The following is a 17521-nucleotide window of genomic DNA, read 5'->3' as shown; positions in this document are numbered from 1 at the left end:
GGAGGGGGGCAGGCAGATCCTGTGGGGCAGGCCTACCCCGCTGTGCTGTGGAGCATATAGTGACGTGATACACATGGATGACATGGACACACTTTGATGACACATAATAACATTTTAAAAAATTACAAAAATAGCAAAATAAAATAAAAATAATATAAAAAATGAGAGATAAGGGTTGGGGGTGAAAGAAACAAAAAGAGATAAGATTAGTACGTCCATTACTTTTAAGACTACCAACTCCAACTTTTACTTTTAAGACTACCAACTCCTAACAGATGCACACTATACTACAGATCGCAGCAAGTACTCCTTCACATGTGCATATATTGCACATATGCATGTTCCAATTATACAGATTACAGTTTACAGCAGGAAGTTTGTGCCACTGGTAAAGAAGCTTGAATTTAATTTAAATACAATTGAAGAATTAACAGTATTGTATAGTTGGGATTTGAACCCACAACCTCTAAATAGTCTAATATTGTACTCTTGGTTTGTGCTACAGACTAATGCATGCATACTTGCTTTTACAGTTGAGATATGCATGCTCAATTTAATACAACTCTATAAAATACTAAAAAAGCTATAATTAACTTTTAATGCTACAATAACACCACTCTTCTGCTGCATACATACCATCTGCTTCCCTCATCCTCACCAGTCTAGCCTCATGGGTTAGGACATTTATCTCACAATAATGGGCAGCTGTAGAAAAAAAACAGAGCAGAGCAGAACAGAACAGACTACCATTATGAATGCCAATCTTGCCTATATTCAGCTTTTAAGTCTTACAAGTACTCTCTGTAGTTGATACTTACACAGATGTGCACTGTCTGTAGTCCTAAATTCCCTGATCCAATGGTTGAGGGTATCCTTCTTCATCCTCCATAGGTCATTGCAGTAATGCCTACATTGGTCACCAGTGCACGGGATACCTGTGGCACTGGTTGCAGCCCGGGCTAAACTATCCCAAGCTTCTGACTTATACTGGGAGCCAGAATAGTCCCACTGCAGAAGCCTGGCACTGTGGTTCTTAACTAGGAGTCCAATAAAAATCTTTGACTTCTGTACACCCCATCTCTGTACCCTAAACCTGACACCTTCCCCACAAGTACCTGCTATGTCTGCCATGGATTTAGAGCAATGGAGAATTATGCTTTCCCACCAGTTCCAGTCATCACATTTACTGGGAGTGCACACACTGTTTGAAAATGTTATGCCCTGCTTACCACCGTGCAAACACGGTGTATACCACCAAGCACTGCATTTGCATGATGGTAAGTGGAGCACAACAGTGGCAACCAGTGAGGCATTACATAATTACAGTTGCAACTTCAAGGTTATTTGATGTACAGGCAGTTGTGTATGCGTGTTGGGCAAATGTGAAGGCCATGCCAGTCCAGATAGCAGAAATATACTTGCAGTAATATAGTACACAGTATACCCTCAGTCATACCTGTGATAATAAATGTGATAAGTAGATATATACATAAATAACTGACACAATACTAGTGTCTCAGCCCTCATACATATAATTAATATCAAGTCCACTATGCCAAGTGTCATAAGTTAGAGTGACTATAATGGGAAGTTGAGCAACAGTAAAAATGTATGGAATATCCTGCATTCAAACTGAAGACCATGTGTGTGGCAGTCCTATACTTATACCTGTTGCCACAAGAAGGTTGAAAAAACACTTATCTATGTTGCCATTCATTGATATAAACTGCAGTGTCATAGCAGTAAAACAAAGGTTGCACAGCCATACCAGAAACCAGAACCATCCGTACTCCATCCCTAAACTTTATTTTATATATTTATTTATTTATTTATTTATGTATGTATTTATTTATTTATTTGATATTTGTTAACTGGGTTAGTCAGACTAGGCAACAAGCACTTTTTCAGCTGAGACCCGAGGAGAAAATCTCCAGCAATAGTGCAAATAATAGAAGAATACAAAGAGTAATTTACATGACCAAAATTAATTACAATGAGCAAGTTGAATCAAGGCTAAGTATACATAGTACAAGGTACGATAGTGACAGATGCAGCAAGCAAAAGTCAACGTACTAAAACTGTACAATATATACTAAAACTGTACAAAAATATAGAGAACAATAGAAGACCACAGGGTAGAAGAATGCATTAGGAACAGTAGGTCCTTTAAGACCTGTGATGCAAAACAGGAGAGTTAGAACATTGAGTAAAAGGCCAGTGAATAGTCAACAAGTTAGGGAGCACAAGGAACAGAGTATAAAGAAGGAGCAGAGAAGGTGAGATAATAGGATACAAAGTTTTAAAAGAGGGAAGGTATATTAATTCAGGTCATAGAGAGAATAATTATAGGAAGTTAAAGTTATGTTAAGTAGGGTCATTGCATGGGCAGGACCAAGATTTGTAGAGGCTTTCTTTTAGAGATATTTTAAAGGACTTAAGGTTTGTGATAGATCTAAGACTTAAAGGGAGCTTATGCCAGGCATTTGCTACAGAGTAACTGTAGTGGAGTTTACCAACATTTCTGTTGGGCTTATAGACATGCAGTAGATGCTGTTGAGAGCTATGGAGAGCATGATTAGGGTGTAAGGTTGGATTAGAGTAGAGAAAGTGGGGCAGAAGGAGGGTTAGTGTAAGATAGAGTAATCTATGAGAAGCTGGGGTAGTATAATTTGGTTATGAAATTCCAGCCCAACACTTACACCTGTTGCCACACGACTAGTTACATGACATTCCCTATTTTACTAATCATTCCTAAGGCCTTGCTGTTAACTACTAAACAACATCAATTAGCAGGTTTACGCAATGCCCAATAGTATTAATTGAATGCATCAAGTTTCTATTTTTGGCTGTCTAGGTCTTGTCTGGTCAATTGTCCAGTTTGCACAGGGTCTTGCTTTGTGCAAATGGGGTAAGGCAGCTGAACCTGACATTCATTTTTTTCTAATTCCCTTGTTTGCAGTAAGTGGTGCATTGCACAAAACAACAGCCCCCCCCCCAAAAAAAAAAGAATGAAAAGAAAAGAAAAAAGGGAGATGTAGTTGAAATGAGGAAAAGAAATCTATGACATACACACTAGAAAATGTTAGTATACATGAGATATTTCTAAATAGGTCTGGATTTGAACTCTCACTCCAATGCACCTTCAGAGCACAGGATGGGTGTCTTATCCCTCTTTGCCACACAAATAGCTTTGCAGCAAGGAACTGGAATCAATCTGCACACAACCAACTGCAAAACCATCTACAGTGATATCAAACCATACAAGTGTTGTTTGTACATTTATTGTTTTTTGATGTAGTGCACCTAGTGATCACACAACCTGTCGTGATTATTGCTTGTAAATATACAGCTATGTCTTACATTTCTGTGTTTGTTGGCTATTCTTCATTTATCTGAGCAGTAATCTGAGACATGCAGTGTGTAAGCCATTCTATATCATTGATATTAAAATGTGTGAGTATATTAAGTGGAAATAATATCATATGCAGTTGGCAATAAATGAATGGCAGGTTGGATGTTAAGGAACACAACTTGTGACTTTTGTGCTGTTTACTTACATTTCCTACCTTACATCTAACACTTTGCAAATCTAACCTGACACACCCAGTGGAAGTAAGGCAGCCTGCAATACTGTTATGTTTTCCTTCTCCCAACTACTAATTATTCACAATTGCAACCCATTATAAGCAAACATTGAGGGAGTGCCTGCATTATGTTTACATCTCCTACATGGACCAATTTTTTTGCAATTCAGCAATTCTAATGAGTTGACACTTTATTTGCACCTTCACCATGCTAACAGCCCTGAATCTACACTATATAAAAGACAACCATGTAGCTAGGCAAACTGATGATGAGGAGACATGTTTATGTTGTGAAGACTGCAGATAATGCTATTTTTTGAGGGTATATCTGTACAGAGAACTACTGAACTTCAGAATATATGCTTCCATTTGGTCAGCTACATACTGCATATGCTAAAATGTATTTAAGAAAAATCTGATGCAAATACTTTTATCTCTGTATGCATAAGTTAGAAGTGTACTGATGGCATGGGCGTGCTTGCCAAGCCATTTCAGAGGTATACATGATTGCCAATATATGAAAATGGAATGCTGTGTTCATAGGTTCATAGGTTCATAGGTTCTTACTAGGCTATCTGCCCTAAGGCATTTATAAGCCCAGCCAGAGTGTGATTGGCTTTCGCCACCCATTTTAAATTAATTTTGCTATGCCCTTTTTCGAGGTTAGTATACTGTGCCTCTGTCTAACAGTGACACAGAAGTGATACCCGGGGTAAACCTACGATCTCCCATCCACTCACCAAGATTCCTCTTGAAGAGAGTCAATGAGGGACTCTGCCTAACCTAGACTGGGATTTTATTCCAGAGTGAAGGGAGCCTCTGGGTTATGAATCTGTCCCTCCAGCATGTCCTATTTATTTCAGTGCTGAGGTTCAAGTCTCTTGAGCGCGTAGCTCGATGGGATTTGGATTTTCTGAGGTGCAGTATGTCCATTAATTCAGGGTTGGACATGGCTTTATACGTCAGGCACAGGTCGCCTCTGAGCAGGCGATATGCCACAGAGTAGAGCTGGAGTTTCTTTAACTGGGCAGCATATGGCATCTGTTTGAGCCCTTTGATCCTCTTGGTGAGGTACTTTTTGGGTCTTTCCAGTTGCTGCAGGTGTCTGGTATGGTACATCCCAAAAGGGGCATTGTACTCAATTATGGGCCTGATGAGGGATGAGTAAAGAGGCACGATGACCTCCCCTGATCTAGATGTACATCCCTTCATGATTAGGTGGGCTATATAAAATGTTTTTCTAACCACTTTGGCCATGTGGTTGTCAAATGAGAGATTGCTATCAACTTGGGTCCCCAGGTCCCTAATTACTTCTTCTGTACTTAATGGATTACCACCTATGTGGTAATTTGTGGGCACTTTGTTTTTGCCAAAGGGGATGACTATACACTTTTTGGCATTTAGCTTGAGGCCATGGCTCTGGCACCAGTTGTCTGTTTCTATGAGGCCCTTTTGGAAGATGCTTGTGTTGGCTGGAGAGTCGATTATGGCGCCCAGTTTGCAGTCATCTGCGAACTTGGTCAGCCACAGTCCTTCCGTGTTGGCCTGTACCTCTGAGAAATATATACCGAACAAGAGAGGTCCCAGGACTGAGCCTTGTGGGATGCCACTTGTAGCTGGTTTGGAGTCTGACATGGCTCTAGCAATTCTAACCATATGGGTTCTGTCCTTGAGCCAGTTTGCAACCCATCTAGTGATATAGGGGTTTATATTTAAGCTGGTGAGCTTATCTATAATGCCTGAGTGGGGTATTGTATCGAAGGCTTTTGCGAGGTCCAGGTAGGCTGTGTGGACCACCTTCCCCTCGTCAATGGCCTTGGTGACTGATTCAAAGAAATCAACCAGGTTTAAGAGGCAGGATCTGCCCTTAACAAAGCCGAACTGGGTAGGATCCAGTGTCTGTAGGTCCCCAGTATTTTCTTTAAGAGGTCCATGATGATCCTTTCCATAGCTTTGCATACCAAGCTAGTCAGGCTTATGGGGCAATAGTTTCCAGGATCCGTTGAGGCACCACCTTTGTGGAGAGGGACCACTGTTGCTGTACGCCACTCTTTGGGTACATATCCTGTAGTAAGGCTGAGATTGAACAGTAGTTTTATGTTCGGGTTTAGCTCTTCTTGGAGTTCATGTAGGATGCAGTCTGGGACACCGTCTGCTCCCATTGATGCTGTGTTTTTTGCTTTGGAGAGGGCAGCTCTTACCTGAGCATCTGAGATGTCAGGGGGGCAGCAATCTGCTGGGATAGATATTTGCCCTTTTGGTGGGGAGGGGGGGAGAAGTTTGCACTGAACCTGTCAGCTAGGATGTTGGCAATGTCTGTGGGTTCGGTGTATTTTTTGTCATTTTGGACTAATTCTGAGCATATCTGGGAATTCCCACCCAGGTTCCTAACATAACTAAAGAAAGCCTTGTGATTATCCTTAGTGTCCTGTGCAATTTTTCTCTCGAAGCTGGCCTTAGACGATTTTATGAATGCCCGTAGTTTTTTGCTAATACTGATCAGAGATGCCTTCTCTTTTTGGGATTTTGCTCTATCATGTAGTAGCTTCCTCCTTCTATTGTATAGTTTGTTTATGGCTGGGGTCCACCAGACAGGACGTCTGCCTTTGGAGGATTGGGTCTTAGTTTTATTTGGGATTGCATGATCCATGCATTCCTGAAGGTGTTCATAGAATGCATTTATAAAGGATTCTGCGGTCTGGGCAGTATTTTCCACAGGCCCGGGGGCTTTGAAGGATTCCACCTCGGTTTTGAGGAGTGTGAAATTTGCTTTAGAGAAGTTTTTCACTGTGGTTTTCAGGGCAGGGGGTGGAGTCGGGATGTGAATATCCAGTGAGATTAGATTATGGTCTGATCTTACCAGTGAGGGATGCACTTCTGGTCTGGAGCATAGAGTCCCCATGTTGGTGATGATCAGGTCCAGTATGTTTTGCCCTCTTGTGGGAGTGGTAACAAGTTGTTCCATTGCATTTGAGTTTATAAATTCTAGGAACCTTTGGGCTAGGGTGTTGGAGCTAGAGTAATGCTCCCAGTCTGTTTGGGTAGTTGAAGTCGCCCAATATAATGGTGTTTGGAGAGACCTTCTTATTTTCCAGTGTTCTCAGGAAAGCCGAGTGTGGTTCCTGGGTTTGGGAGGTTGGTCTGTAGCAGGCTATAAACTGGAAGGCAGTTTTACCCACTGTTAGTTGCACATGGATAGTCTCTGATGCTTTGTGCTGTGCCACCAACCTGGAGGTGTGGGTATCTTTGACGAATATTGATACTCCCCCTCCTTTTGTGGTTCAGTCCAAGTTTTGGGGCCGAAAAGCATGATATGAGGTATAACCTGGTAGTGCTGGGGTGCTCTCGGGAGCCTTGAACCAGGTTTCTGTTACTGCACAGATATCAATGTTCTCCATGCTTAGGAGAGTTTTGAGTGCATGCATCTTGAGGTTTAGACTTCTGGCGTTGAGTAGCATTACTCTTAGTTTCTTATCCCTTGTGATGCCTATGGAGATGGGTTTGTCTTTTGAGCCTTGCCTAAAAAAGGCACTATGGGGTAGCAAGAGCCTTTGCCAATATCCGAAAGCCCAGGGGTGACAGGTGCAAGCTGTCCCTAGCGAAGCATTGTGGCTTGTCAAGCATGTCATCCCAGGCTGACAGGCATTGGATCCCCTTTGAATGACACCGATACTTAAGCCAATTGTTGAAATTGATCATCTTGTCTTCATATTGTGGCATCATTCTTGGTGAGGGTAAGATGCTACTCAAGGTCAGGGTCATACCGGCCTGGGCTACATGCTCAGAGAGCTCCTCTATGTCTCTTTTCATGTAGTCCAGGGAGGTACGTCTCAGGTCATTCACACCAGCATGGACAATGACTGAGTCATATTTATACTTGCCTTGGAGTGACCTGAGTGCTTGTGTTATGTGGTGGATCCTAGCACCCGACAGGTAGCTCACCGTGACCTTCTCCTTGTTCAGCCTGGTTAGCGGGACATCAGTGTGCCTGACGATCAAGTCACCTATTACAAGTGTATCAAGTGTGTTGTTTAGCCTTAAGGGCTGTGGCGTTTCGGCACACTGGCTTTGTGAGCTATGTGTTGCACTTGTTTTGTTTTGGGGTAGCAGTTGCTTGGGTGTCTGTTTTGGAGGTCTCTGCTGCTTAGGCAGATTTTTATTTAGAGCCTCCGAGTATGTTTTTGTGTGTTTATGTGTTTGGTTTGCTGTCATGGTAGGTCTATGTGAGACTGGAATTGTAGTCAGAGTGGTTTCCTTCTCCTCCTGACTGGTTTCGCCAGTACTGCGTTGAGAGAGTTTAGCCTCCAGTATGGCTATATGGTTGCATCTCTCACGTGTTGGAATTTGTTGGGAGGAGGAGAGGGTTGTCTATGTACATGAGGCAGTTGTAACATTGCCTCAAGATTCCCAGATTCACCAGCTGGACCGGAGAGGAGATTGACAACTGACCTTTGGACATGCTAGAATAGTATTGGGAATTCCTTTATAATTCAAAAAAAAGGGCCAATGGGGAATGAGGTACTCAAGGGGAGTTTGTGAGGGTGTAGTGCTTTTAATATTTTAGTGCTGACTTATATAATTGCTTTAGTGAGCAAGTGCCAGGTAACTTAAATGCAATGTGTTACAGGTAACTTAAATGCAAAAATGACAAACAGTAACTTTCTTTCAAGTGAAACAAGGAAATAAGTACAGTAAGCAATGCAGATATCACTAGGGATCCACAGAAGCACTGAAAAGCCGTGTTTTAGGTGGAATTAGCGTTTCAGGGAAATAACAAGCAAACAAACAAAAAGCATACAAATATGTACAGATATTTCTGGGACAGTTCCTTTGATAGCACCTTTAGCATTTAAAAGATTTTTTTAGCAAAATGTGTCATTTTCCTGTTCTTTTTGTGGGGGGGGGGGGCAAAGGTGATTTAATGTTATGGCACAAACAAGGGTACACTGTTCTTTTTTGTGGGGGAACAACGGTGAGTTAGTATTATGACACAAACAAGGATATGTTGCTATTGTTACTCTCCTTGTTTTGCATCTTGCGTGTTGCTCCTGTTTCACATCTCTAGACTGTTTTATGTTTCTCCAGTGGGTAATACTGAGTGGTTACCTTTTCTGTTTGTTCTGTAAGCAGTTATTTTGAGGTTATGTGATACTTATGTGTATTATCCTTCTGTTGTATTTTAGGATACCTAGGAGTATGCCACCCAGGCATTTCAATCCTCGGAGACCCCCTTTCACTGATGCTGAGAACCAGGTAATTGTGGATGCCTTTAGTCAACATGGCACCTTTCTGCTGGAAAGGGGACAAGGAGATATAGGACATAGGCTGCAAATATGACACCAAATAGCAGTGGATGTGAATGCTGTAAGTGGTCATGGCAGGATACATGAGCACATGTGCAACAAGCCCACTGACATGATCACATCTGCACTGAGGAGAGCAGTTGCAGTGGGCAGTGACCAGATGGTTACCAGAGGAGGGCTTGCTAGGGAACCACCACTAACACCCAATGAAGAGTTCCTGGCCAATATCAGGGATCCAGACAGCTCCCAGGAGAGTGCAGTATAGCATCAAAGACAGCAAGTATGTCCCAGGAGGAACTTCCAGGTAGGTTTTGGTTTCTGAACAGCTGAATACTGTTATATAGTAAAACAGTTGAATTCAAGAATTTAGTTATGTGTCACAACTCTTCTTTGTGTGGGGGTGTTGAAGATTGATAACGTTTTTAGCTTAGGTTGGAGTTGTCAGCCAAGTTTTTGTTGAAAGTATAGTCAATGGACATAAAAATGTACAAGTATTACCCCCTGTGTTACTGTTAATTTTGATGATGTTCTTACCTCCTGCTTAACTTCTTCCAGGATAGTCTGTATTACAGAGAGGTATCTCTTCTGCAGATGGTAAGCTTAACAGTTTTATGTCATTTTTATTCCTCTTTAAAAATTAATTAATTGTTTAAATCTTTTTGGAGCCATTTGTTTAATATGAGGGCATTTAAATGTTGTCTCTGTGTAATTAATTTATTCTGAAGAAGTCCTGATCACAACAGGATGAAAGTGCTTAATTATTACATTTGTATTAAACTTTTTTTGTTTTTTATCCTGCTGGTGTTGTGGTTGTGGTCTGAGTGTGTGCACCTTAAACTACTTTTATTTGGTTATTAGTTTGTCTGGTGATTTTCTCCTTACTGGTTTTTAGTTTTTTAGGAACAGGTTGGTTCCAACTACAGCTACCTATAAAAATTTGAGAAGCACCAAGAGGAAGAAGAAAAATGAGACAAAGTGACCAGCAGCAGGAGATTTCTGGACTAATGTCACCAACATCAGCAGGACTGAATTTTACAAAGGTAGGGCCAACAACATGGAGCAGAGCAATGAAAAAATAACTATTAATAACTCAAACATTGTTACAATATTTAAACACTCTTTTACACAGGTTAAATTAGCTTTATTAAGTAAAGGCTTAACCTTCATACTTTTGAATGAAGGAAGTATTAGTGAATCACTAAATGAACTTAGGCTTTTTGCTAGAAACGATTTGAAGTTACTATTATAAAAATTATATGAAGAATGATGGTTTGAGCCTTAAGAGATCTAGTACGTTCATACCAATTAATAATCCTACAATTAAGCCCTTTCTAATTATGTGTGAACATGATCTTTATGCACTGTATTTTAAAGATAGTAAAGGCCATAGGTTTTATAACCTGACTGATAGAGAAAGAGAAGCATTGGATGATTTGTGTTCCTGTAAGGACATTATAATTAAACAAGCTGACAAAGGAGGTAACATTGTTGTTATGGAAGTTGAATTTTATAATGATTTGATGTACAAGCTGTTGTTAGATGTGAATACATTTAAGTGTGTCAATGTTACTGTTGTTAATAAGATTATTTACAAGGTGAAAGAGTTTTTATATGACCTATTAATGGAAAGTCAGATTACCCCCAGAAGATTATAACTATCTGTATATTGCTAATACAGTTACCCCATTTATTTATGATCTACCTAAAATTCACAAAAATATTAATATACCACCTGTGGCAGGTGGTAGATGGGTTTGTGCAGCCATCTCCAAATGTTTAGAAGAGCATCTTAAACCTCTTTTGAAATATAGCCATAGCTATATAAAAGACTTCAATGATTTCCTAAGCACTTTGAATATGTGGTCACAGTATAATCAGAGACAACATTTAATTCTAGCAACAATGGATGTAAAATCCCTTTTTACAGTAATACCAAATGAGTTTGGTATACAGTATATTAGGGAACGTTTAAGTATCCATACTAATTTTTCAGCACTTAAAATAGAATTATTATGTTCAGTGATGGACGTAGTGTTCAAAATTAATGTATTTGTGTTAAGTAATGAATTTCTCAATCAGCAACTTAGATTAACCATGGGTACTCCAGTTGCAAAGACATATGCAAATTTGGTACTTGCTAGATGAGAAAAGAATTTTGTTTTTAATGAAGACTTCATACCACTATTCAGGAATGAACATTTGGTGTACTTATACGTTTTGTTGATGTCTTCCTCATCTGGACTTACAGTATAAATAAGTTACAAGAGTTTGTTAAATATTTACAAGATAGTATGAATGTTTTTTTTTGAGTTAAATCATTCCAGTACTAAAATTAATTTTTTGAATATTACAGTTACTCTTCAAGATAAAAAGTTTTACACAATGATATATAAAAAAGATGCTCCGGCTGCACAATAAGTACACTCTAGAAGTATGCACCCTAGGCACACATTTAAAAGTGTGGTCAGTTTCTGTGAGCAAGTAGATTAAATACTTGAGAAGAGTTTTTTTTATCGGGAGTTGGATAATATGGTTTCTGATTTTGAAAAAAGAGGTTATAAAAGTAGTTTAAGTAAGATAAACAAGCAGTTTTAAATGAACATGAATGAATGGTAAACCTTTTTTAAATGTTGATTCTAGTACACCTTTTACGATTAGGACTAATAGTAGATCTCAGGTTACTCATATTAGATATACTATGAAATATAATAGACACACTAGATACAATAAAAAGATTATAAGCAGGAATTGAGCTATATTATTATCTAATCCTGATATCAGCAACATTTTAGGTGAGGTACCAAAATTTGCATATAAATGAGAAAAGAATTTAAAGCAGTTAATATGTTACAAGGATTTGAATTTTGATAGTAAGACTAAGATCAGTTTGAAGAAAGGCACATATCCTTGTTACAATTGTATATTTTACAATGAGATTAATACAGATCCTCGATTTCAACATCTTATTTCTAAGAGAATGTTTGAATTTAAAGGTTATGCCACTTGCTTTACAGAAAATGTTATATATCTTGAGAACTATGTAGCCGATAATAGTTTTTATATTGTTAAAACAAACCAGAAGTTGAAACAATGCATTTGTTCACACCTGTCACAGATACAGAAAGATATTGAAAAAAAATACATTGTTTAAACACATACAGGTGATGGGAGATAATCACAAACTTAAATTTAGGGTAATTCAGACTATTCATTTAGAGATACATGGGGGTGATATTAGGACATTAACAGAGATGGCAGAATATATATGGATAAATTATTTCAGAGCAGATATTAATCCTGGTCTTAATTATCAGAAAAGCATAAAACCTGTGTTAAAAATTAGACATGATTGTTTATAACTCGGGCTGTACATATGTGTGTGTGTGTGTGTGTGTGAATATATATTATGTTTTAGTATGTTTTGAGCAATTAAGGATTATGTTTTTAGTATTATATATCATGTGACATTATTTTATATCATGTGACTTTTTTGTGTATTTTGATAGGCTGGTTGATTATATTTATTAAGATTTTGAAATTGTGTTTTTATGCATTGAGAGAGCTTTGCTCAAAAGCTTTGCTTTTGTTAACTTTTGTTGTTAAATTTATTGATGGTGTGTTCCTGGTTCTTTATTTGGTCTCTGAAAGGCAACAGTAGCTATGATTATAAGGGTTACACATAACTTTATCTCCACTTATATGGGATCCCCTAGATTTGCTCTGGCTCTTAGCTGAGGACTGCAGTGGTCTCAGAGTTCCTGTACTGCATTCCTCTCCACCCTGTAGTGCTTTATAATTCCCATATCATGTAGGTTGTGAAAGGTTAAAAACAGGGCCTGAAAACTCTTCTCATTCCTGGCCATGTCCTATTAGCAGCAGCAGCATTGGCTTCAGCCTGTAGTACATAGAAATGAATTAAAACAGCAGTAGCCCCTAACATTCTGTCTATGTAGACTCCTTTCCATGGTTGTATTCCAAACGTTTTAGAATAAGCAGGAGAAGCCAGCATGGAGTCTACACTGATGCTTTATAACTTGTTGAATGGCTGCACTGTGTGTGATTGGTTAATTAGCATGCAAATCAGCTGCTTGTGTTGTAATTAGCATGCTCTGGTGTTTACATTGTTTGCGGGGGTGCATACCTCTATACTGCACTTACTGAATCTAAAACTGTGCCTATAGGCTTTATTGAATCCCCCTGATTTCCTGCTGCTTTTCACATTGTTAGAAATGTGAACAGCAAATAGCAAGTGGTTTGCTGCTTATTTTCGGGAGCTGTCCTAGGTTAATTCAAGTTCACAGTTGAACTATAGGGGTAGCTGGAAAAAAAACAGATAGTACTGAGCTAATAACCTGGGTCTATTTGCTCAGTTTGTAGTGTCAAAGGAGGTGAGCAAAACGTGAAATATCATTGATGAGGCCATTGAGGTTAGATGCTAAGAAAGCTACTGCAAGGAACGGAAAGACCATTGATTCCATAACTTAGATTACTTAATGCAATTTAACTCGATTAAAATTTTCAGCACAGGAAGGTGAAACAGTGGGTCTAAGACTATTCACTGAAAACACATTTCACTGAAACACATTTCACTGTGCACAATTCACTGAAGGTTCAATTCACTGAAAACACAATTCACTGAAAGTTATATATGGCCTTTTCCCCACTGTAGTGTGACCCTGGAGTTAGTATATATAGTAAGGGGGGTGTGGGGGCTCCCCTCCTATTTTAAATATTTTGAACTATATGCATGAATACTTGCAATTCCAATAAATTACTCTTTTCTGAACATAATATATATCAAAACAATAGTTTTCCATGGTTTTGATATATATTATGTTCAGAAAAGAGTAATTTATTGGAATTGCAAGTATCCATGTATATAGTTCAAAATAGTTAAAGTAGGTGGGGGTTTATGCTCCCTACATCCCCCAGTGTGGGGGTGGTGCCCCCCACACCCCCCTTACTATATATACTAACTCCAGGGTTGCACTACAGTGGGGAAAAGGCCATATATAACTTTCAGTGAAACGTGTTCCAGTAAAATGTGTTTCAGTGAATTGTGTTTTCAGTGAATTGAACTTTCAGTGATTTGTGCACAGTCATTTGACTTTCAGTGAAATGTGCTTTCAGTGAATAGTCCTAGACCTAAGACAGTATAAGTTGCATACCAAATGGACAGCATTGTTTATGGCTATTAATTAGGTAGTTTTCTTTCTGATGTAGTTTTCATTCTTTGTGATAAAAATGTTTACTCTGTTTTAATGTAGGTTGGGATTCAATAAACTGTGTGCAGGTTCAGCGGAGAGCCTACACAGAGTGTATTCATGTGCAAGATAATGCTCATCATGAGGTATCGTGCAACCTCATGTCATGAATATTAATGATGTGCAGCACACATAAGCAAGGTTTCATAGCTCCCACTGGTGTTGCTGGCCACGAAACCCACTGAATGTGGATCATTTTTCATTACCTTTTAGTGCCAGTGATGTGTTCAGACATTAAACTATTGGGGGGATAAAGGGCAAGCATGCATTTTCTAAAGAATATGAAGAATGGAACAGAAATGTATGTCACTATATATTGACTTCAATCTTCCGTGATTTCACAATAAACCATGCATTTTGCAAGCAACAGGCCAAAATTATGATGCAGATATCTAGACATTCTGCAAAACTGTGGACAGTATCCCTTTTGTGTTTTAATTTCTTCTTTTTTTTATTTTTTGGGGCCAGTGTTTGCACACTGCTATGCTTGGCATAAACATGTTCAGCTATGCTCACCTGGTTTGCACAAACTGCAGCACTGCACAAGCAAGAACCTTACAATAACTACTAAGATACCAGACATCTCACTAATCCTGTGGCATCAGGTGTTAAGTGTAGGTGTGGGGTGCAGATGGTCTGAGATTCTAGTACAGGGTGAGCAAATTTTGTTTTACTGTTTTGAGACTGCAGATTATAGCAATGAAGTGCAATGTACACAACTATTTTCTCAACCTTTTTGTGGTAGTAGTTGAAAATGTAGGAGAACCATATATATAGTACATTTACACAAGTGCCTGTATACCCAATAATCTAGAAATAGCATTTCCCCACTGTTGTGCAACACTTACTATCACACAAACACTATGCCTGCCTATCCACACTTTTCCCTACCATGCTTGTGTGATGGTAACTGATGCACAACATTTTAAAATGTTGAAAAAACAAAATGTGTGCATTCTCAGTAAATGCAAGACATGCAGTAGGTGGGAAAACAGCAGCATATAAAATGCACTTGCTCAAAAATGCTCATTATACATTGAGCTTGAACTATAGCAAGCATGTCAGGAATTGCTGGAGAGGGTGTGCACTTTCAGGCACATCGTTGGGGTATCCTAGTTAAGTATCATGGGTCCTGGTTGCTGCAGGAGGACTATTCAAGCTTGGAATATAAATCTGAAGCCTGGAATAGTGTTGCCAGGGCCTTAACCAGTGCTACAGATATCGCTCTTACTGGTGGGAAATGCAGCCATTACTTAGATGACATCAGGAGGAGGAAGTAGGATACACTCGACCTTAGGATTGGGGAATTTTGGGCAGGGGACACCCCACATATTAAGTATTGATTTCAGTGAGTAATGGTAAGAGTCAAAAGCTGAATATAGTCAATACTGGTATTCATAATGGTGTTCTGTTCTTTTTCCACAGCTGCTAAAGAGCAAGCCTCAAATGTTCTGTCCCATGCCATGCATTTAGTAAGTATGTGAGAAGCATGTGATATGTGTGCATCAGAACAGTACTGTCTAAATAGTATTTTAATAATAATAATTACTTGCATAGCAATTTTGTAGCATTCAAAGTTAAGGACTACTTACTTGGTATTTAATACAGTTGTATCAAACTGAGCATGCATATCTCAACTGTAAAAAACTATGCAGCACAAAGCAATGGTGCCATGTTCTCAAATAACAGTCAGCATGCATCTCTAAATGGTAAAATGAAAGTATGCATGCAGTAGTCTGTAGGTATAGTATTTTAGCATAGTCATTGTTTGTGGGCTCAAAAAACACACTTCCCAAATATACAATACTGTTAGGTTTTCATTATTGGAATGTAACTTCATACCTGTATATCAGTGGCACAAAATGGCCTTCTGTAAACTGTAATCAGTATGATTGGAACACACATAGGTGCAATATATGCACACATCAAGGATTGGTGGCTACAGTCTGTACTACAGTGTGCCTCTGTTAAAAACTGGGTAGTCTTAAAAGTAAGGAAGAAACTTGTTAAAAGTAAAGGAAAAGTTAACACAACAGAGTCAAAGAATTGTATCAATGTTTTGTATGTCAAATGTGAAGTTACTAATGTTCTTCCTTTTTTCTCTCTCATCCCAATCCTTTTCTCTCTCTCTCTCTCTCTTTTGTTTTTCCCACAGCACAGCAGGGTAGGATTGTCCCAGGGGATCCACCTATCTCCACTCCACTGGCTAAAGTACCACTGCCCAGCACATCTGTGGCAGAACCTGGTAGCACCCCCTCTGCCACCCCTGCACTACCCATCTCCTTAGGTAGTTCTGCCCTTGAAGATAGGCTTGTGGATCCCTCTGGTAGCAGTGGCAAAAGTGGTGAATTTATCATCCATGAAGTACTGCTAGGAATGGTGCATAGGGTTGTGGTCACACTGCTGGCACACACCTATGCCAGATGGTGCACCTGCTTTCTATCCTTGTGCTGAGCACTCATAGAGGGGTGCAGACATTGGGCACTGCAGCCAGTGGCACAGTCAGGTGACAGTGATGACAGTTCACTGGATGAGGACTAGACTCTCACTGTCAACAGCCTCAACATGCATGGGACTGGGATTTCCCACCCTCTCCTCATCTATGGTGTTCACCCTCCTCATATGTCCTTCATCATCCCTTTCTCTCATCTTGTTTGTCTTGTCAGTCTGCCAATTGCTTCCTTACCTGTCCAACTTTCCTCACCCAGACATTCCTACAGCCCTTCCCCAGCATTCCTTTCTTTCTCAAAGAAAAAAATGGGTACCTGTCCCACATATAAATAACTAACTAAATAAAATTGCTCCATATATAGCTTTTCATTTTGCAGATGTGTCTTCATGATACACAATTCTGTCCAATTCTCTCAGAAGGTGACTGTCCAAATTCAGCAAAATTTGTGTATATATGTTCATGTTTTCTTCTGGAAGAAATGAATAGCTATGATTCTTTCCTACATCCTTCCTGCACATTCCTGAATTGCTTTCACTTTGTTCTTCCCCATGCTTGCTTCCCATTTCACCATTTTCCTGTGTTCCACAATTCTTTTCTTTAGAGAATTATTGCACGATGGTGCACACCAGGCTCCAATTTGAGGCAACAGTAAATAGTAGCAATATAACTAGATATATTTAAAGTATCATACACGCTTGTAAAATTCTTACTTCCACCAGTATTCAAACCCAGTACCATCTGCCTCCAACAACAATGTATTAACACTTGCCACCACAGAGTCAGTTAGCTAGTAGATCTGTTTGATACATTCAATATTAAGTGACAGAGTTTATGGAATATTTCTCTTTGTATACCTCCATGCTTGGTCCCCATATCACTAATGTCATATCTTCTTCATTAGATTTGTATGAAGAAGCA

This window comes from Protopterus annectens, chromosome 2.part0 (genome assembly GCF_019279795.1).
Source record: "Protopterus annectens isolate FY-2018-M chromosome 2.part0, PAN1.0, whole genome shotgun sequence".
In the NCBI taxonomy this organism is placed as follows: domain Eukaryota; kingdom Metazoa; phylum Chordata; order Ceratodontiformes; family Protopteridae; genus Protopterus; species Protopterus annectens.
This window is presented reverse-complemented; position numbering follows the sequence as displayed.